The sequence below is a fragment of the Camelus ferus genome, chromosome 16 (assembly GCF_009834535.1).
Source record: "Camelus ferus isolate YT-003-E chromosome 16, BCGSAC_Cfer_1.0, whole genome shotgun sequence".
Taxonomy (NCBI): domain Eukaryota; kingdom Metazoa; phylum Chordata; class Mammalia; order Artiodactyla; family Camelidae; genus Camelus; species Camelus ferus.
The window spans coordinates 18,995,560-19,016,871 of NC_045711.1; the positions used below are offsets into that span (position 1 = coordinate 18,995,560).

General features: G+C 59.6%; 1 protein-coding gene and 1 long non-coding RNA gene across 6 annotated transcripts in view; one reads left to right on the forward strand and one right to left on the reverse strand.

Moving 5' to 3' along the window:
* The window catches only part of RAI1 (retinoic acid induced 1), a 101,936-nt gene extending 93,829 nt beyond the window's left edge, over positions 1 to 8,107 (reverse strand). For 2 of the 4 annotated variants that reach the window (XR_004326722.1, XR_004326721.1), the window contains exon 1: positions 7,784 to 8,107. The gene's annotated coding sequence lies outside the window, so the exon portion shown is untranslated. The remainder of the gene's footprint in view (positions 1 to 7,783) is intronic. The other 2 variants (XM_032499009.1, XM_032499007.1) reach the window with 2 other exon arrangements.
* Positions 8,108 to 8,292: 185 nt separating this feature from the next.
* LOC116669341 lies at positions 8,293 to 12,700 on the forward strand. 2 transcript variants are annotated; one of them, XR_004326728.1, is made up of 3 exons: positions 8,480 to 10,501; positions 11,699 to 11,998; positions 12,108 to 12,700. It is a non-coding gene; the product is annotated as an uncharacterized LOC116669341 (long non-coding RNA). The 2 variants fall into 2 exon arrangements; XR_004326727.1 differs by having other exon boundaries at positions 8,293 to 10,501; positions 11,699 to 12,700.
* The last annotated feature ends 8,612 nt before the right edge of the window (positions 12,701 to 21,312 follow it).

Genomic DNA, 21,312 nt, shown 5'->3' on the forward strand with positions numbered 1-21,312 from the left:
CTCCCCAGTCCCGCGTGTGAGTGGCTCTGCCCGAGTAGGTGGGCCAGAACGCCCAGATGTGTGAAGGAGAGAAGTGGCACGGCTGGGACTCGGCCAGGCTGACTCCAGGCGCCTGTCCACACACAGTGGCACTCCTTGCTCCCTGGCCGCCCAGCCGGGGCTCGTCCAGCCGCCTATCTCTGCCCAGAGCACTGGCCGGGCCTCCGGTCCCCTCCCCCTCCCCTCCCAGCCGGCTTCCCTTCTGAGCCGCCAATCTGCAGCCACACAAAGCCCTGTTTGTTTGCTTTCTCTGCTGCTCCCCCTGGATCCGATGTCTTTCTCTGCTACCTGCCGGCCTGGCTTCCTCTCTAAGCCGCCTTCCCAGCCTGCTGAAGGGAAGGAGGGGGCAGCCACACAGCACTCCCTGCCTCTGGGCCACCTCATCGATCCTTGAATTCACCTCCTTAGTGCCAGGGGCACCCAGCTGGGGCGGTGTGGCCCACAAGGGCTTTGCAGCCCCCTCACTGCCTCTCAGGATGGGGGGGGGGGTGCCATCTTGGTGGAGCAGGAGCGATGCCTAAAGCCAGTGGCTGGGAGAAGAGAGCCAGAGAGGTCCAGCCAACCTCCCCTCTCCTTTTGTGAGCAAGGCTTATTTTGTTCATCAGGAAGGCTGCCCCTGACTTCCCAGCAGCCCACGGGCTGCCAGGAGGTAAGCAGATGAATGGGGCCAGGAAGGTACAATTTGGGGAGGCAGACGGACGCCCTGGTTTCATGGCCTTCACCCCTCCTCACTCCTGAGGGCCCCAGGTACGGCAGTCTCTGGGATGAGGGCTTACAGGTTGCACTGGGGGCCTTACTTGGGAGATGCCCTCTCAGGGCCCACCCGGGGCAGACAGCTGGGCAGACCTCTCCCATAGCAGACACCTCTGCAGTGTTCCTCTGAAAGCCCCATCAGCCTGAGCTGAAACAGGGCTTTCACAAGGAAAGAAAAATAAACACCCGCATTCCACACCACCTTCTGTACCTGCAGAGTGGGGGCTGACCTCTCTCCCCGTTCAAAGAAACCCAACACTGATACTGCACAGAGATACCACAATCTGGCCTGGTTCCCTCTACCCAGGACTCTTTTATTGCTCCCTGCCATGCTGGGTGGCCCAGAGCAGGTCCTAACCTCCCTGGGGCTCCCTCTTCCCTCTTCGCCTTCCTGTCCCCAACCGCAGAGTTTAACCCTTATGGCAACTCTCGGATAAAGGTGTGATTGTGCCCACTTAACAGAAGAAAGAAGATGCCAATTGAGAAAGCTCCAGAGACTAAAACTGCCCCCCAGTCAGACAGAATTCAAGTCCACTTCTGACTCCAAGCCGTAAAAACTTCCCACCAGGTTGCATTATCATTTCATGGCCAGAGATTATCCTCTGAACTGATGACTGACCAACGTGAGGTGAGTGAGGAGCAGGCAGGGCCTGGCTCTGGTGCCCAAAAGAGGTGGTTTCCAATCTCAGCTCTGCACTTGGTTGCTGTGTGACCTCAAGCAGGTCACTTAACCTCTCTGGGCTTCAGTTTCCTTGATAATCTGTATGCAACAGTTAATTAATAAGGCTTAGAGAGGACCACCCAGCACCCAGCACAACAGCAGGCACTCATTAAACGATGGCTTTTCTCCATCATCCCTCAGCACCGGAGAGACAGGCGTTCACTTAGTCCAGGACTCAGGCCTCTCCCACCTCTGCTCTCACCCACCAGGCCCTGCTGCCAGGCACCCCCCGCTCACCATCTCTGGCCCTCTGGAACGCTCAGGCTGAGGCCAAAGACTGCCAGACGGAGCTCCCCAGGCTCCCGTCCTGCCCGGGAGACCGGGGCCTCTCTGCTTAATTAGCCAGGGCGGGGGCCCTGGGGGTCAGTGTCACCCCAAGGGAACAAAGCCAGCTCCATCCACATCCTGCTGGACTCAAGAAGAGAAAGCCACTCAATTAAGTCTGATTTGGCAAAACGTCTGTTTCTAGTGCTATTTCGGGCCACGGTGGGGATTTTCTGTGCTCCTCTCAAAGGTGTCCAAAAGCGGTTTCTCTCCCCCCCCATCTGTGTTTGAAATGAACATATTGTTCTTCCTCTTCTCAATCTTTTTCCTGCTTCTCTTTCCCACCTATCAGATACAGATAAGAGGAGGGGCAGAGCTGGGACCCCCCTCCCACCCCCAGGCCTCGGCAGGACCCCTGCTCAGAGTCCCAGAGAGAGCATGCTGGGAGCTGCAGTTCCCTCCAACCAGGCAAAGCAGAGAGGTCCTCCGGCCTTGGGCTCTGGAAGCCCGTGAGGCCAGGTCATTGTCTGCTGTCCCCACAGACACACACCAGGTGTCTGTCCTTACCCCCCCACACCTGACTTTCTGCTTCGGAGCTTTTGCTTGGGCTGTGCCCCCCTCCCCCGCCTGGAAGACCGCCCCCAAGGCCGCCTCTGGCTGCACCTCACACAATCACAATTAAGTCCACATTCTTTGCCGTCTGCTCACCTCCCAGACTGTAGGCTTCAAAAGGGTGACCTAGCGGCCACCTCTGTTTCTCCAGAGCGAGGCTGCTTAACCCCCTCAGCACTGTTGACCTCTGGGGCCAGATATTTGGTGGGGGGGGGGGTCCTGTGCATCTCCCCCATGCAGACAACCAGACATGACTCCAGACAAGGCCCAGTGTCCCCTGAGGGACAAACATCACCCCCAACTGAGAACCACTGCTGAGGCCTGGCATCGCCCCCCAAGTACATGACCCCCCCAACAGAACAGGTGGTTTTTATTTGACCTCTTTTCCTCTTATTGTAATCATGTACACATATCATTTTCCCTGTCAGACCAGAAGCTTCCAGAAGGCAGGCCCATGTGATCCCCAGCTGTGTATCGGTGCTGATCCACGTTACCATTTGCTGCATGGAGAACCATCAAAGCATCGGAGAGCACCTGACTAAAACCCAGCTCTGCTCCCCCCGCCCTGCCCTGCGCTGCTGTGTGACTGTGCTACAGTGGCTCAGCTTGTCTGGTCCTCGGTGTCTATCCAGTCACTGTGGCAATTCTTTGTCCCACTGGCTTAATGGAAGGCCCACAACTTCACATCTCTAAGGAGCTGTGCCCTCCCCATCAATAGGAGAGCCTTCAGGTAGCTTTCCATTTACATTTTCTGAGATTCTCATTATTACCAATAGGCACATTTATTAAGCATTTCGCTATGTACTGAGTACAGCTGAGTGCTTTACAGGCATCGTCTCATTAAATCCTCTTAAAAAGTCACCTGCGAAGTAGGTACTGTTACCTTCACTATCTGATAAATGATAAACAGGCTGAGAGCTGGGGTACCTGCCTGAGGACACCCCAACATGGTCTGGTGGCCTCTGGCAATTGAGGGTCTCAATCAGAAAACCTTCTCAGCTTCGGTTGATGGTGAAATTATTTCTTGAAGTCTGATGCCCACCTGGTGCCAGGCAGAGTTAACCTTGCCAGGGGAGTTGGCCTCACCCGTGGGGCTCGGGGACCCGGCCCCTGGCAGGCAGCTGAAGGCCGAAATGCGCTCATCGCTGGGGCCCAGTGAGCCTGGGGCCTAGGGAAGAAAACAGCGGGAAGGGGGTGTCTGTGGGGCGAGGGGACAGCCGAGCCCTGGTGCTCCTGGACGCCTCCTGACTGTCCTTCCTCAGCTCACTTTCCCTCTTTCCCACGTCTCTCTCTTCACCAGCTTGCCCCTCCTCGTCCCTCCCCTCCCCCTCCCCCAGTCCCACCACCACACACACTACTCAAGCGATTCGAGAACCAGTAGAGCAAAAGCCCTCCTTTGGCAGCCGAGCCCCTGTCTGTGCCTCCCGCCCCTGGCACCCACCCTGGTGTCACATTCCAGTCTCGGATCCCAGTGACCCACCCAGGCACGGGGCACAGCTCAGCCTCAATCCCCGGGGAAACAGGACCAGCCAGTTTCTCCTCCACTCCCCCCAATCCGCCCCCGGGAGGAGCCTGGGGGAGCTGGGCCCCTCACTGGTCTCCTCTAAGATCTGACAGATCAAAATCCCGGAGCAGCAGCGCCCAAAGAACCCGCCCAGATCCCACAGGGGCCCCCAGAAACAACGCAGGGCTGGCCCGCCCCACCTCGCCTGGCCCTTCCTGCCAGGAAGACTTCTGAGCACCCCGTGCTCCAGGCCTCACCCTCGGAGCTGGGGCTGCAGACAGGAGGGAGGCAGCTCTGGGGCTGAGATGCTGGAGCCTCCGTGGAGAACAGATACGACAGAATTACTGATAATTCCGTGATAAACGCTCTGCCTCAGCCACAGACAAAGGGAGATGACTCAGTTCTGCCACGGAGATCAGAGGAGGAGGGGGCAGGGAGAAGGGAAGGGCATCCCAGGTGGAAGGGACAGTTTAGGCAGATGCACAGAGGCAGGAAGGCCCATGGCTGAATCCTGGGAAGGGAGGCTCTGCTGTGGCTGGAGGGGAAGGGGCCTGCATGGGGGCAAACCAGGTGGAGGGCCAGAAAGGGCCCCCACAGCATGGGAAGGACTTCAGACTGGACCTTTACTCCGAGGGCGGCAGGAGCTCCTGGAAGTAACTGCTGTGCTTGAGAAAGATCACTCTGTAGTGTGGCCCATACTGGAGGGGGCACGATGGAGGCCGGGAGGCCAGTGAGGAGGCCCCAGCAGCAACCAGCCTCTCCCCCGACCAACCTTCCCCAGCCAATCCCTCCCCCTCGGACACGGGACACAGGCTATGTCCACTGCAGCTCCCAGAGAATCGCCGGCGTGTCCCCTCTGCCAGGAACGCTCCTCAGTCTTACCCACCTGGGCTTGAACACCTGCTCCAAGCGCCTTCTTCCATGAAGCCCCCATCTCCACAAAACCTGGAACTCTGGCCAAGACCGGACACACTCAACCCTGAGTCCTAAAGCTCAGGCTCTCTTTCTCCCCAGCTTGGTCTCCCTCTGCTCTTCTTCGTGGGGACAAGTCTCGCCAAAGACACTGCCAGACACTCCTTCCCTCATGGTCCCCCGAACACCAGCCAGGGCCTCCACCCAAGGATCGGCATCTTGCCAAGACCTGGCATGAGCTCCCACTCGTCCCCTCTGGGGACCACCAGGGTCTCAGTCCCCCACTGGGCTGTGACCTTGGAGGCAGGTGCATTAAGCACAGGACTTTGAAACGGTGGGCCCTTGGAAAAGAGCTGGTGGGCCCGCGAGCCACAGGCCACTCCCACGGGAATGCTGCCCTGCGTGCACAGCGCCACTGGGTCCCTGCCTGTGGGGCCACGAGTCGGAAGTGGAGGCAAGACACAGGTCGCTGTTAAAGCAACGAGGTGCACATGTGGACTGCCACGGAAAGAGCAGTGACAACTGGTGGTAGTGGCAGCTGGCACGTGTCAGGATAAGTACTGCTCTCAGCTTCACAGGTCTGCGTGGGTTAACACATGACACCCACACCACAGTCTTATGAGGCCCCACTGTTCTCCTGTTGTACAGACAGGCACACTGAGGCACAGGGTGGTACACGGTAGAGCAAGGTCAGCTGGGAGCACCTCACCGTAGACCTTGCCAAGGCAACAGGAAAGGGAAGAGGGACCTGAGGTGTGTTCTCATCTGGGGCAAAGTAAAACCATGTATTTGTGTACTTGACACATGTATCTGTAAGTGAACAGCAAACCAATTTAGTGGGTCACAACCAGCAATTAAAAAAAAAATCAAACATACTAGAACAGAAAGTGCCAGATGAGAGAACAAAACAGTAAAAAGTTATTTCACTAAAGTGTACCAAGTGTTTCAGTTATACACCCTGGGCGTGAACGGAATTGTGACCTAACGTGTATTTCTCACCATCGGTCACAGGTGAGAGTTTGGAAGCCATGGGTCTAAGGGTCTAAGGAGGAATAAGCAGGGGCCCCCGCCTGCAGGGGCCTCCTGGTCCCCAGGGAGAGAAAGATGGTTTCAGAGCGGGTGACCTCCCTCTGCTCAGGAGGTTAGAGGGGCAGCTGGCAGTTGGGAAATGTCCCTCCACCAGGCTTCTGGGGCCCAGGTCACCCCAGACACACTGTCCGTCCCTCAAGGCTTTTTGCTTGTGAGAGTCTTAGCCAGGGTTTCAGGGTTGAGCCTCCCCCAAACCAGAATGTCTGTGTCCACTCCTCTGTGTTACCCCAAAGGCCACTTCTCCCGAGGATGCCCTCCTGGACGCTCCTGGGGCCCACACTCCCCTCGGTGGTCGAGGGGGAGGGGTGGGAAACGAGAAGATTCCTTCCAACTTCCAGATCCCGAGGCCACGTCCCAGGGAAGCCTCTGGAAACACAGCTGTGTGGTCAGTCGGGAGGGGCCTCCGCCGAGTCTGCGGCAGGACTGCCCCCACCCCCTACCCCGGGGTGCGCCTGGCCCTGGGCAGAGCCAGGTCTGAAGGGACGGCGCGCTGAGGGGACAGAAGCAGAGCCCCCAGCTTGGCGCTGGCGCCCCCACATCAGAGCCGCCTCACCCACCCCACCTCCCCTCCCAGGGCAGCAGACAACTAAAAAAAGATAAAATAAAAAGAAGTAATTCCCCTGCTCTGACGTCAGCGCGAGATCTTAGCAGCCCAGCAGCGGCATGAAAACTGGATTGCAACCAGATGTAATGCCCTTGAAGCCTCAACACGCTGCTGCGTTGGAAGACAAATGGGGGGAGGTGGCACTTTGGGTGGAGGGAACTGTGCGGATCCTGCGTGGGTCCTTAAATCAGAGCCTCTGAAACCCTGGGCAGCTCAGGGCCCGGGTCGCCATTCAGGCGCGCGGCCTCCCCTCCCCCCAGCCCCCCAATAGCGCATTGTTACACTCGGCGTCTCCATTCGGCCGAAGCCCCAGCCCGCCCCCCAGTCGGGAGCTCCCAGAGGAGGGCACGGCTCGGGCCGCACTCCGGCTCCCGGCGTGGATTTGAAGACCGAGAGCCCGAAAAGGGAAACCGCGCACTGGGAAAACGGGCGCCCCAGGAAGCTGGGGCCTCCGCGGCCTCGGGCCTGACTGGTGTTTCGCTTCCCCTCCGCCCCTCCTCGGCGCCCCCGGCGACCAAGTCTCCAAATGTCACCCCCGCGTCCTGCCGCCCCCTCGTCCCCGCCGCGCTTGGCGACGCCGCCTTGCGCCCGGCCCCCGCGCCCTCCTCCCGGGTCCCCTGCCTCCCGGGCGCGGGGCCAGGGCCCCGGCCGGCGCGCCGCTGTCCGGGCACACCGGACTCGCGTGGCCGGAGCTCCCACCGTGACGTCACCCCCGAGCGGCCCGCGCGCCCGAGGCCCGTCCGCGCCGGAGCTCCCCGGCCTCCGGGACCGCTTCCTGCCGGGTCGCGCGGCCTGCGCACAGGCCCGGGCGCCACCGCCCGCGTGAGGGTACCGCGGGGGGCACATCCAAGAGACCCGCGCGCCGCCCTCCCCCAGCACGGCCCTCGCCGACCCCCGAGGCCCTGGCTCCCACGCCGCGGCCCCGCCAGGCCCCGAGTCCCCACGAAGAAGTCGGCTCCCCGCCCTCCACCGGGGCGCACTCACGAAGCTCGCCTCCGGCCCCAGCGCCGCGCGAATGCCCCCGTCCCCACCCCGCGCTCGGCCGACGGTCCGCGCCACCGCGCGCGCGGGCCTGGCTCCTCGCGCCCCCACGCCACGCACCCGCCTCGGCCTTCGTCCGCCGCGCCGGGCGCCCCCAGCCCGCAGCTCCCCGGACACCCATCCGGTGACCTCGCGCACCCTACACACAAAGCGACTTGCCCGCGGCCCCCCGCGCCCCGGCCGCCGCGCGCCGCCCCGCCCGGGCAGCGCCCCCCGCGCCCCCGCCCCGCCGCGCATTGCTCACCTCGGCGCGCGCTCACTCGGGAGCCCGGGGTCTGGCGCTGCGACTTCGCGGCCGGGAGGCCCGGGCGGCCATGGGGGTCGGGGCGCGGCGGCCCGGCCGGCCCGCGGCCAGGCAGGAAGGAGGGTGAGCCGCGGCGCCCCCTCCTCGCGCCGGCGCTCGGGCCGCGGGCAGGGAGGCCTGCTCCGCGCGCTCTCGCCCTGGCCGCGCCTCACTCCGCACCTCGCCTGGCGAGCGCGCGGGCGGGGGCGGCGCCCGGGGCGCGGGGACCGGACCCTGGCCGCGCACCGCCGGGCCTGCTGGCGTCGCGGGGCCGCGGAGAAATGCGGTCCCCTCCGCGCAGGAAGAGCGGGCGGCGGGCGGCGCGCGGGGGGAGAAGGCAGCGAGAGCGCGAGGAGAAAAGTTCCCGGCCGCCTGGCTGCGCTCGCTCGCCGCCCGGGCGCCAGGTGGGCCGCGCGCCCCGACAGCACCCCCTGGTGGCCCGCACCCGCCCGCGAGCCTGGGGGAGGGGGTTTTGCCGGGGGGGGGTACCCCGGAGAGCCCCCAAGGACTCGCGGGCTTGGGGACGCCGCGGGTCGAGGTCGGGGTGGGCCTGGAACCTCTGGCGGAGGACGTGGACTGGCACCGGCCCCCACGGCCTCGCAGTCTCTGGCCGGGTCCCTGGGCTACGCTCCCACCCTCACCCACCACGAGCCCTCCCTGTGACCTCGTCTTTACAGTCTGGGAAACATGCCGACCACAAAGGGCATAGATTTCTTTACTTACTGGCCCCTTCCCGGGCGCAGAATCAGCAGAGACAAGTCGTCCCTGCCGTCATGGAGCTGGCATCCTGGTGGGCAGAGACAGGCAGCAAACAAACGCTTACATACACAAAGAAGATAATTTCAGGGAGTAATAAGTGCTAGGAAGAAAACTAGCAGGTGAAGTGAGGAATAGGGGCTACTTAGCTGGGTGTGAGAGGAGGAGGCCCAGTGAGTGCGGAACTGACTGCCAGGAAGGAACCTGCCACGTAGAGCTGGGAAGACCCTTCCTGGCCAAGGCAAGAGCAAGTGCAAAGGCCCTGAGGCAAGAGAGAGCTTGGTGCCTAACCAGCAACTGGTGGAGCAGTGGACATGCTGAGGGCAGAGCCATGTGGGGGCCAAGGTCTTCAGGGCTCCAGGGCCTGGTGGGGAATCTGAATGCAATTCCAGGGCCGTTGGCAGAGCTTAAGCAGAGGAATATTGAATGAATGAGTGAATGAACCTGCTGTGAACTTACAGACTCACTGATAACTGCCACCCCAAGGCTTCCACTCTGCACAGCTCAGGCAGAACGCCTCCCATTCCCACCCAGCCTCTGGGGTCTGTTGGTCCTATGAGTGCAGGAGGGGTGTCAAGGTGTCAGAGCTCCCAGGTGACCTGGACTGGGGGCAAGTTCCCCTACAGAACCTCTGCTTCCTCCTCTGAAAGGTAAGGCAGTGCAGGGGACACGGTGCCCTTGCTCTGTGACAGGACTGTACCCCTCCACACATTGTCCATTTGACCTGACAGCCCCTCTGTGAGGCAGACGGTCACATTTTGTTCATGAGGAAACAGGCACAGAGTGGTGGTCATCTGTCCAGGGTCTCAGGCTAACATGATAGAGCCCTGTACCCAGAGCCCTTCCCACCAGCTCAGCCACCCACCACCCAGGGTGATGTTAAGGGCCAGACAAAAGCGGGGTCAGAGGGTGAGCGGCATTGTTTCAAGCTAGTTTTAAGCACAGCTTCTCGGGGAGACAGACCTGGTTTCTAAGTCCGGCTCCTCCGTGCCCAGCTGGGTGGCTTTGGAAAAATCAGTTCACTTGCTAAGCTTCAGTCCCGTCTGTAAGATGGGAGTAATCATAGCAGCTCCTTCCTGGGGTCTCCGCGAGGGCTGAACGAGGAAAGGCGTGTGGAGCATTTAGCCCAGAGCCAGGAGGCTGTGAATACTGTTGGTGCTTCAGGTCACAGGCCAGACGAGTGGGGACGGTCCCCTTCACACATCTGGGGCCCTCTAGCCCCTGCCGTGTCCAGTGTCTGGGGAGGGCCTAGGCAAGACCTGCACCAGGCACCTCAGCAGCCACGAGAAGAGGGGCTTCCCTGGGGGAGGATACTAACAACTGCCTTTTGGGAGCAGCCGGTGTGCGTGTATGGGCGTCCTTGGGCAGCCGTGACAAGTGACCACAGATTCAGTGGCTTACAGCAGCGTGGATTTGTTCTGTACAGTTCTGGTGGTCGGATGTCCCAAACCAGCGTCAACGGGCTGAGGTCAAGGTGTCAGCAGGGCTGCACCTCTGAAGGCTCCCGGGGAGAGTCCTGCCTGTTCCAGCTTCTGGAGGCCACCTGCATTTCGTACCTTGTGACCCCTTGGCGACCTCTGGAAGCCAGAAAAGGCAAAGAAATATGGCTTCTGTTGTCACATCCCCTGCTCCCTCCCTGACCTTCTTGCCTTCTCTTACAGGTTCCTGTGATTCCTTCAGGGCCCCTGGAATCCAGGAGACTCTCCCATCTCAAGAGCCTTAATTTCATCACACCTGCAAGACTCTCCGCCCCCTCCTTTTTTTTTTTTTTTTTTTTTGCCACATAAAGGAGCATTCATGGGTTCTAGAGATGAGGACCCGGATATCTTTGTGAGCCATTGTTCAGCAGCACACTCCATGCCTTCTCTTAACGCTCCCTCATCATGACTCATTTTACAGATGAAAGAATCGAGGCTCAGAGAGGTAAGTCACTCACTCAAGGTCACACAACAGGTGAGTTTATTCTGTCCCGTGCATATGAATTGAGTGGCCACTGTGGGTCAGACACTGAGTTAAGCTCTGGGTTGTAATGTAAAACCTATTTCTGAAAAACACACTGTGGAGCCCAAACCCAAAGTGTAGTGACGTAGTCCTGTCAAGGAATTCAGGGAAGGCTTCCTGGAGGAGGTGGCCTGTGAGCTGCGCTCTGGAGGGTGATCCTGGGCCCTCTTCAGATGGCTGCATATCCAGACATAGCCAGAGGAGGCTTCTGAGCAAGTGCTCACTCTGCTTCGGGCAAGGGGCTTCACGGAGGAGGACAGGCCACAGTAGGGGGTCAGGCAGCAGAGCCGGCCGCCAGGAGACTTTTGCTGACACCCTGTTTGCCATCCTGGGCGGGATGCAGGTAGGAGGTAAGGTGGGAGTGGGCCTGCTCCCAACACGGACACCCAATAGACAGTTTTGGCCAAACTGGAAGCTCCATGATCCAGGCTGCCGGCCTTGCCTTGACTGGAGCACAGAATAGTGTTTAAAGATTTTGGAGTTGAAATACCTTTAAGGAATCCATATCTTTGCGGCCCCACCGCTAGCTATGCTCATAGTGGAATCACCCGACTCCCCCGTAAGGCATTGGAGTTTGAGATATCCTCCCCACCTCCCCAGGGGTCTGAAGATGTCTGCATCAATAGCCTTGGCCTTGAACTCCCCCTCGGTTTTCTCATAGGTCAAAAGGAGACAAGGACTCCTTCTCGGAGGGGGGGTGGGGCAGAGAGAGCCCCGCGGGCTGGAAGACAGGGAAAGGGTGCTCTACCTGGAGACAGAATCCTGTACCCCAGGGACTGGCTTGTCAGGGGCCTCACCCAACAGAAGGCAAAGGGGCTTCTTGGCGAGTCTCTAGCTGCACCTCCGTGGGTGGACTTCCCAACCCTGCTGGAGGCCTCATCCTCCCAAGAAAAAAGCCACTTTGACCACAGATCCCCTTGCAAATGGGAATCAAGCCATTGAAGAAACAAGTTTAGCTGGAATTTGATTTTGAAAAAAAAAGACACTGATGCTATGAAAGTACCTGCTTCTTATTTTTCCGGGCAACAAAATATGGGTTCATGGGCAAATTCTTAGGTTAACGTGCTAATAAATTAGAATGCAGAAAAGTTAACTGGAGGCGGCATGGTTTTCCCACAGAAACCTCTGACCGTCCTTCCTGGGACCTTGGAGGACTAACTCCTTCCTCACAGTCTGCACCATGTGCCCTGTGCTCTCCGGGCCGCTAAGTCTGGGGACGTTCAGTCACTTTGTGAAGCGCCACGTTGTCCTTCACGCTGGGGGTTCTCGTTCCTGAGGCGGACTGACGCAGCCGGACAGGGCCTCGACGTGTCCACCGCCGTGTGCAGGACCCAGGGGTTCTCCGACATCCCTCCCAGCAACTTCGAGAAATTCTACGACTTTGGCAAGATGTGAAGAAGGCCTCTGTCGCCGACTTGCGTAAGTGAACCTGATAGAAATTCCGACGCTAAACTGGGTGGGAAGGTTGCAGCGGGAGCTAAGTTTGTAAGTGGCCAGGACAGTAGCAAATGTGGTCGTGTTTTTACAGCTTTTACTGCCAACACGGACAACCAGTGTGCGGCTGCTGGGGCCCCGTTGTCAGAATTAGCTGGATCAGCCCAGGACTGGTTGCATCAGAGTTACGTTAGGGAAGGGCGGATTTCCACTCGTCTCAGCCATTGTGTGTCTCCGTTACAGAGCCTTTGTTCCACCTCAGACACTTTGGCTTTTGGTGGTAATAACACCTTGGTTTTCCTGGGGAGGGGGGCTGTTCCTTCCCACTTTCAGCCCATGTGGTTCAGCCTCCACCAACACGACCTCTGGGTTGCAGAGATGCTCGTGTGATTCTGGTTTAATCAATCAAAGTGCCTCATTTACCTGGCCACAGTGATGGGTCCAAGGATGGCCACATGATCCAAGCCCTCTGGCAGTTTTGCTAGAAGCCTTGAGCATTGCTGGAACCTCCAGGGGGTGCTAAGCTGGTTAGTTGTGGACCTGAGAATAAAGTCAGTCTTATAGGAAAGCAGTGCGGAACCACACACAGAGACTCCAGCTGGGCACCTGGATCCAGCTATGCCTGAAGCTCAGACACTCTGGACTTTCAATTACACACAAGCCAATAAATTGACCTGTTTGCAAAAACCAGTCTAAGTTTGTCTTCTGTCACTTGTGTCAAAGAGAACTGAAGCTGCTTTACCTGGAGAAGAGAAATTAGGATGAGGAGAGCAGGGGCATGACTTCTTCACAGATCTGTAGGGCTACCCTGGCCTTGTGTGCTAACATGCTGGTTGTGTGTTTCCAGGTGGCAGGACCCGGTGCAGCATTGGGGCTCTTTTTTTTTTTTTTTTTTTTTTTTTTGGTGGGGGGAAGGTAATTAGGTTTATTTATTAATTTATTTGTTAATAGAGGAACTGGGGATTGAACCCAGGACCTTGTGCATGCCAAGCCTGTGCTCTACCGCTGTGCTCTGCGCCCCTCCCCCCCAGCATTCTGGCTCTTGATGAGGAAGAACTTTCCCACCATTAGAGCAGTTCAGAGACTCGGACCGAGGAGGCTCCCCTCCTTGGGGCTGTGGGGACAGAGGCAGGATGTGCTGGAGGGGACTCGGGCTGGCTGCAGGGCAGTGATCCCTGTATGTGGATGAATGTGACTTGGTGCTTCAGGCCAGCTTTAGCGGACGGTGGGGAGGACCAGTGACTCCCGATTTTTAATGGCGAAGCACTTAACATGGTCAAGAAGGTACAAAAGAGATTCAGGTCCCGGGCAATTCAATCCCTGGTACCTCCATTAACCAGATAAATGAATAAACCTAAATACCTCCACCCCAACTAAAAAAATTCAGTGATCACCCTGCATACAAACCTCACCGGTACAGCCGAGCCCTGGGTCACAGGCCCTTCCAGCTCTGAGCTCTCAGTGCGCGAGCTCCGTCCGGAGGGGTCTGCAGTTCACCCGTCTTTCCTAAACAGGGGGGTAGACTCGCCACCCTTTCAGGCCTTCCAGGTTTTTTGTTATTACCAGTGCTGAAAATAAAAGTGCTTAGCTACTAATAGAACATGTATCTTCTTTCCTTTTTTCTTTTTAGTAGTAAAAAAGTATCACAAAAGCTGTCCCCAAACAGTTTCTACCTTGTTTATATAAAAGCAGTTCCACACCCGCCCCCTGCCCACCACCTCCCAGTTCTGGTTCTGTGTATGGGCTCCGCCTTCCCCCCCCCCCCCACCGTGGGTGATGAGAACTTCAGGGCCGGAGGACTGAGCCTGAGACGCGGCGCAGCGAGCCCTGGGCACCCAGACCCTGGCAGGCGGCGAGTGCTCAGTTACGGCGCTGGTGACGGTGACTTTCCTGGGCTCATCACCCTCAGTGGGGCAGCCCCCTCCCCCTCCCCCGCTCTCCCCCTGGTCCGGGGGTCGTGGAGTCCTGCCCAGCTGACCCTTTGCCCCTCCCTCGGTCACAGCCTCTGTAACTTGTCTCCTGGCCCTGGTTTCAGCAGTTGCTCCCTTCCCGTGTCCCTCCCTGGCTTGTATTAACCCCCCACGTATCCCAGGGCCATCCATCCCCTTCCCAACTCCATCCGTGCAGGTCCCTTACTTTTCTGAGCCCCTCACAGGCTGTTCCCTCACCTCTGTCCAGGCTCACTCTGCACCCCGCAGGGCCTGCCAGGGAGGATCTGGTCTCCCTTGGATGGTCCAGTGGGGAAACTGAGCTTCGTGACAGAGAGCGGCCACAGACACTGAGGACAGCGCCTGGCTCAGGGACGAGGCCCAAGCTGGGCTCCAGACGGCGTGGAAGCTGAGGGTCCCCAGGTCAGGTGTGGGAGCCCCCAGACCTCTCCCTCTCAGGCCCACAATTTGGCAATACTGCAGCCACCAGGCTCAGGGTGGGAGGGAATGCTTGTCCAGAGCTGTGGGGGGGTTGGGGGAGTAGGGGGAACAGGGGGAGGGGGGAGGGAGTGGAAGCCAAAGGAGGGGGAGGGAGGGGGACTGCCGGGAGGGTCGTCATAGTAACAGAGCGGGCTCTGCTCTCAGGCCTGCTGCCCCTGGGGAAGGAGATAAAACGTTTTCTATCGATTTCTGTCTGGAAAGTCATCAGTGATAAGCTCCTCCAGCCAAGATGGGGCTGGGGGCCTGGTGGGCGGGAGAGCGTGGTGACTGCTCACTCCTGGCCCGCGGTGTCAGATGGGAGGTGACCCCTGCCCAGGGAGGGGCTGGGAGCCATGTCGTCAGCCTGACCCCCACCTCAGTCTCCCCTTTGCTCAATGCAGCAGGTGCACATGGGCGGCCTCCCTCCCTCTCCTGGCTGTAGTGAGTCTGGGCCAAATGGCTGAGAGGGGCTGGGGCCCCAGGGGAGGGATCTGCCCAGTAGGCCCCCACCCCCCAGAACACCTCCTTCAGGAAGTTGGGAAGAGTCCGACCAGTCCATTCAACTCTCAGAACCCACCCGCCCTCCTCCTCCTCCCCAGATCCTGTCCATCCTCCAGGCCCAGCTCAAAGCCTGGCTTCAGGGACCCTGGTGAGACGCCAAGAACATGGGTGATTGAGTCACCAGAGGGACCTGCTTGGCCTGCTTCTGCCGCCCGGTGCTGGGTGACCTGGGCCCAGTCCCCTTGTGTCCACCTCTGCGAGCCAGGTCCTGTGAGCCAAGGCCTGTCGCTGCGCCAGCCCCCCTCGGTCACACGGCGGGTCCAGGCCGGGGCCGGCTTCAGGAGCTGGAAATGGAGTGTCAGGGTCCAGCTTGGATCCCACATGGCTGGCAGTGGCAGGCTGAAAACTGCCCCCAGAGACACTTGCATCCCAACCCCCGGAACCCAGATGTCACTTACATAAACAGCAAAAGGGTCTTTCCCCGCTGAGATGGGGAGGTTGTCCTGGGTGGTGCAGGTGGGCCCAAGATGCCATCACTAGTGTCCTTGTGAGAGAGCAGAGGGGACATCACCCTCAGGGAGAGGCCACGTGACACGGGGGCAGAGATGGGGAGATGCAGCTCGGCCAGGAGGCGGCAGCTGTGGGAAGAGGGGGTCGCGGGCACTGCCTGGAGCCTCCAGAGGGAGAGGCGCAGCCAGGGCTATGGCCCCCTCCCTGCCCACTGCCCATCCAGAGCTGGGGGTGAGTGTGTAGGGGTGCTGTTCACTCCTGCAGGCCCTCAGGGGCAGGTAGAGGGGAGGGAGGTAGCCAGGCCCAGAGCTGCTGGACCCTCGGCCCTGGCCTGGGCTGCTGGCTCTGCCGTCCTCTCCACAGCTCCTCTATGGTAGGGGTGGAGCTGACCCTGTCCCTGGAGAAGGCCAAGGTTCCCTCTGGCCTAGACCAGAGGGAACAGGAAGTGGTTACCGCCAACGCTTGCTGGGAGCCTGGGAGGAGAAAGCCCACAGAGCAGGGCTGCCTGGGCGTCCACACACGTGTGTGCGTGCACGTGTGCTGGGACGTGGCCACAGGTGTGCAGCCCTCCTGCCTTGGTGGGGAGCAGGTGTGTGTACCCGGTGTAGACCCCGCTGAAACCCCAGGTGCACCAGAAACAGCCTGCTTCCTTCCTTTCTTTAAAGCAACTTAAATCCTGTTCTAAGCCCCCACCCAGCTGGCTGCTGGGAAAGCGCTCAGGACACAGCTGGTGCGTAGAAGATGTCACGTCCACTGTCTGACATTTCAGAGATGCCTTCGTTCCACGCAGAGGACCCGCCCACAGGTGCAGGGGCCGCTCTCCCAGAGACGAGGCTGGGACTCAAACCTTACCCGTGCTTTAGCATTCACTTGACAAACACTTATGGAGCTTGCTCCTGGGGGCCGCTAAGCTTGTGTGATATAAACCTGGAGCTGTGGGGGCCTCCCAGGCCGGGGAAAGCTGAGCTGAGAATACCCCAAACCCAACAGAAAAGGAAACCTAGAGCAAGGCTCTGGCAATGTCTGAGAGCTGGATTCAGCTGTTCCTAAAGCTAGTTTCTTTCCAGTTATGTTCACCAAATAACTTTATGTTATTTGCAACTCATAGAGTAATGGGAGGCCATCTCATCCAAACCCTTTCCCCAGGATTCCTGGTCCTTTTCCATAGCAACTCTGATAGCTCCTGTTGAATGCCACTCATGATGGGGCTCTCACTTCCAAGAGTGCCCACAAGGGCAGACTCACCCTGGCCACAGAGGTGGGATGAGGGGACAGCAGGGTGCTGCTGGGGAGGCCGAGCTGGCCGAGGTAGAGCCAGGGCAGTGGTCCTCTTCTCCTCCCTGCTGGCCTTCTGCTGTGTGACCCTGAGCTGGAGACGTTCCTTCTCTGAGCCTCAGTTTGTCGCCTGCAGAATGGGTTCGCTGGCGGCACTTATCCAGGGAGGACACCGAGGACTTGGGGGGAGAAACATGTGTGAAGTTCCTGGCCATGCCATGCCCGACACAGACCCTGGGGAGCAGGAGCCATGTCCCTGAGGGGGATGACAGGTGCAGAACCCACACATGGCTGTGGGGGCTGCTCTGTGCCCAGGAAGGGCTGGTGCCAGGGATCTGTAAGGACGCTGGGCTGCTCCTGCTCTGGGAAGCCTCTGCCACAGCCACCACGCACACTGCTTGCATCCTTCCCGCCGTGGTGCACAGCCGAGCTGGAGCGGTCTGTTGCCATGGTGATGGAGGGCCATTGGCGGCCTGAGCAGTCAATCACCTTGGCCTGGGCTGTGGGTGCATCAGGCTTATGGGTGTGGGATGCGGGTGTGAGTGGTTTATGCCCCTGCGTGTGACAGAATCCCTGGGTGTGCAGGACCTTGCGTCTGTGCACATGGGCGTGTGAATGGAATCCTGTGTGTGAGTCTATGCCGTGGTGACCGTGTGAACGGCTGTGGGCTGCGTGTGTCTCTGGGTCGCTGGCCCTGTGGCAGGGTGGGCGGGGTGTGGCTCAGGTGTCTACCGCGCTGACCTCGGCCCTGGGTGGGTGCCCCTTCCTGAGCTGCAGCTTCCTCGTCCGCGGACACAGCAGGCTGTGAAGGCAGTCACTCCCGGTATCTGTGTAAGCCTCATGCGAATCTCGGGTCGGCAAAGTTCTTCACTCAACACATATTTATTGGGGGCTGATGGTGGGCCAGGCCCTGGGGACACACAGTGATCGAGGCTCCTTCTCTGATGGGAGATGGACAAGTCAGCCGATAAGAGCACAGTGAGTCCAGGGCCCAGCGCGATGGGTGGTCAGGGAGAGGCCTGTGAGCAGAGGCCAGAGGAAGGAGGGACAGTCATGGGAGGAACACGTGGCACGTGCAAAGGCCCTGAGCCGGGGCCCAGGTTCCATGGGGCAGATCCCAGTGTGGGATCCAGGCGAGGGGGCTGTCAGGTCACAGCTGGTGATGGGAAGGGGAAGAGGGACAAGGACTGTCCACAGGGGCCAGGTGGGCCAGGGCTTGGACGCGCGGCCTGGTGATGGAAGGGGTGTACTCAAGGCCGAGGACGTCTCGACAGATCTTCACACTGGAAAGGCCTAGCGAGCCTGGGGACTGGTGTGGGGGAGGCACGGGGCCCAAGAGCTGGGTCACAAAGGGTGTGGGTAACAGACAGTGCCCCTGCCCTCCGTCCGCAGTGGCTCTGCTCCTCCTCCCCCCACCAGCCCACATGCTCTGCTTGGCAAAACGAGCCCAGAAACCTCACAGCTGGGTAGGAAGCTAATCAAGGGAAGTCAAAGATCTGAGCAGACACGTCCCCCAGGCAGAAGCACGGAGGGGCGGCCAGCACACGGGATGATGCCCAGCACCAGGGAAGGGCCAGCCAACAGACAGACAGATGCCACAGCCCCCGGGCGGCCACGAGCTGAAACACGGGTCACACCACTTTCCGGTGAGGACACGGGACCTTGGACAACGGGGACTCGCGTACGTGGCTGTGAGAATGTGAAATGTGCAGTCACTTTGGAAAACAGTCTGGCAGTTCCTTGCACAGTTAAATATACACTTACCATACGATCCCGTCGCTCCGCTCCTAGGTGTTTACCCACGAGAGATGGAAACATATGTCCTGCACATATGCTTGTGGTGGTTTTATTCGTAATTGCCCCAAACTGAAAACAACCCAAATGCTCGTCAACTGATGAGCAGAGGAGCAGAACGTGATGCACCCCTACAATGAAATAGTATTCAGCAGTAAAAAGGAATCAGTGACGGCCATGCGCAAATCTCCTGCGACTCCCAGCCGCACGGCCCCGAGGGAAAGGAGCTGCGTCACGCAGCTACACGCCGTGCTTCTGCTTACATGATGTGCTCGGAGGGCTGAAACCATAGCGGCAGAGAGCCAGCCAGCGGCTGCCAGGGACCGGGGGTGGGGGAAGGCGGAGCCAAGGAGGCATGGAGGAACATTTTGGGGGTGATGTGAGTGTTGTATGTCATAACAGGGGTAGTAGCTACATGGTTTCATACATTTGTCAAAACTCACAGAATCTTGCACTAGAAGCTGATGAATCTGTATGTAAGTTACACTGCTTTTACCTGGTCACAAAGCCTGGGGCTGCCGAGTCCCCACCCTTCGCTGGAGCTCGGGGAGGGAGGTCTGGAGACGCATACCTTCCGCTTGGTTCAGTCTGGCTGCCTGGGCTGTAACCTGGCCCTACGAGCAGGGTAGTTTCTCAGAAAGTATTTGATGGGTTTGGAAATTATTCCCTCCCCAGATTGAGGGCCCTTGTCCCCAACAGCTGAGGAACAGCCCGGCAAGTCTGTTGGGTGTGCTGAGGGGGCGTGTGTGTGCGCATGTGCGTGTGTGTGTGGCCGGGTTCCATGTGGCATCTGCGGCCATCATGGGGTTTCTGGTTCCCCTCCTGACGTTAGGCAAGGTGGTGAGAACATCCCACTCGCTTTGAAGTCAGGGGTGGCAGGTGACCTGCTCTGGCCAACGAAATATGAGCAGAAGCGAGGACACCACCTCCAGGAAGCACCTGCAAGAGTTCATTGCAATTCCTCCCTCTCCCTTTGCCCAGACCCACTCGCCTGCATTCAGACTGAGCCGGTTAGCCTGGGCCCTGGAGTGGCTCTGATGCACGGTGTCTCCCTGCCCCTTGGGTCAGATGTGCAGTGTGAGCGAGAAATCGTTCCTTTCTTTTTTCCCTCTCTGCCCTTCTCACTGTCTTGACAGTGTCTTCAAGGAGCAGAGCTTTTAAATTTTAATGCAGCGCAACCACTGATTCCCCCTCTGAGGGATCTGATCTGGCGTTGCATCTGAAACGCCACTACTGAGCCTTTCAGGGCTGAGGGTCACTGAGCTGCGGGGACTGCTTGCCACCACAGCAGAACCCCGCCGGTCCTCACTGACACAGCCACGGCAGCAGCACTGCCGCTTGGCCTGCGGAACCAGGCTCCAGAACGGACCCTCCGGCTCTGCCACAGTCCAGACAGTGGGGAAGCAGGGGCTCCCCAAGCCAGGCCAGGAGCTGCCATCACCACAGCAGCCTCTCCACACTCTCGAAGCCGGAGCCTGGGGCCCAGGCGGCTGCAGCAGCCAAACAGAGTCCAGGCAGAGAGGAACCCCTCCCTCAGAGGGCCTGCGCACTGGATGCCCAGGACCTAGTGGCCAGGGACCGGGAGCGTGTTCTCAGCTTCCCGGCCTCACTGTCTGGGGAGGCAGAGAAGAGGAGGCAATGGGTGCTGAGGGCCACTGGACCGCGGTCAGCGTTGTCAGGGGTGGGAAGGAGGGCACCGCTGCAGAACCAAAGTGGCAGAGAATGCGGCGGGGGAGGCGTGCAGGAGGGGCAAGAGTAAGGGAGCTGCGGGGAAGGGCAGGGTGCGGCTGGCGCTGGAGAGGGAGGAAGGGTGGGGGAAGGGGAGATGGAGGAGGGGAGCTGGGGGCGGGAGATAGGGGAGGGAGGAGGGGAGGGGAGACAGGTTATTGTTTGATCCTGACTCTGGTAGGTTGAACAGTGTTCCCCAGAATTCACATCCACCTGGCCCCTCGGCATGAGACCTCACTTGGAAATAAGGTCTTTGCAGATGTATTAGAAAAAGATCTCAAAGTGCAGTCACTGCTGGGTCTAGGGCGAGCCCTCACTCAATCCCAGGACTGGTGTCCTTATACAAAGAAGAGGGGCACAGACACATGGGAGAGCTGTGGTCGCCACCACTCCTGGTCATGGCCGGGCGGTACCCTGGGAGCAGGCCTTCCAGCCCATACGGCACATTGAGTGGGGAGTGAGGAATTCGCCCAGAATCCTGGCTTCCAAGGCCGGGGGTTCCGGTCAGGGAACAGAGAGATCCCTCCGCAGTCCAGACTGAGGGTGCAGGGCCCCGCGTCCCAGCCAACGCCTGGGCCCGTGCAGCCTGCAGGCTCTGCTTGCTCTCTGGCCTCTACTGAAATTTCCCACTCCGGTGCGATGCACCTGTAGGGAAAGGAGGCCAGGATGCTAGGTGTCAACCGGGCCAGCCCAGGGCGCAGGCCTCGGGGAGGCAGGGATCCTGGGGGAGGCTGGGGTCCGGGGCGCCCCGCCCCCCCACCCTTGCCCGCGCAGGAAGTGCCCGCAGTGCCCCCTGCCGTCCACCAGGTGGCGCTGCTGCCCAGGCGTTGACACAAAACTGTCCAAAGCGCTGGAGACAAACGGGGAGACCGGCGTTCCCGCCCCGCCGGAGCGTTCAAGGTCCTTGCAGGCCTGCCCCCGGGCTCAGACGACCGCTGGCCGAGCCCTCCTTCCACCTTCGTTCCCGGTCCCAACCGCACACGACACCAGTCTTTCGGAAAAAACAGTGCTCAAGGTTTCCTTATCTGTATTGTTGATAAAATAAGTATGTTCTTTGGGGGAGGGTGTAGCTCAGGGGTAGAG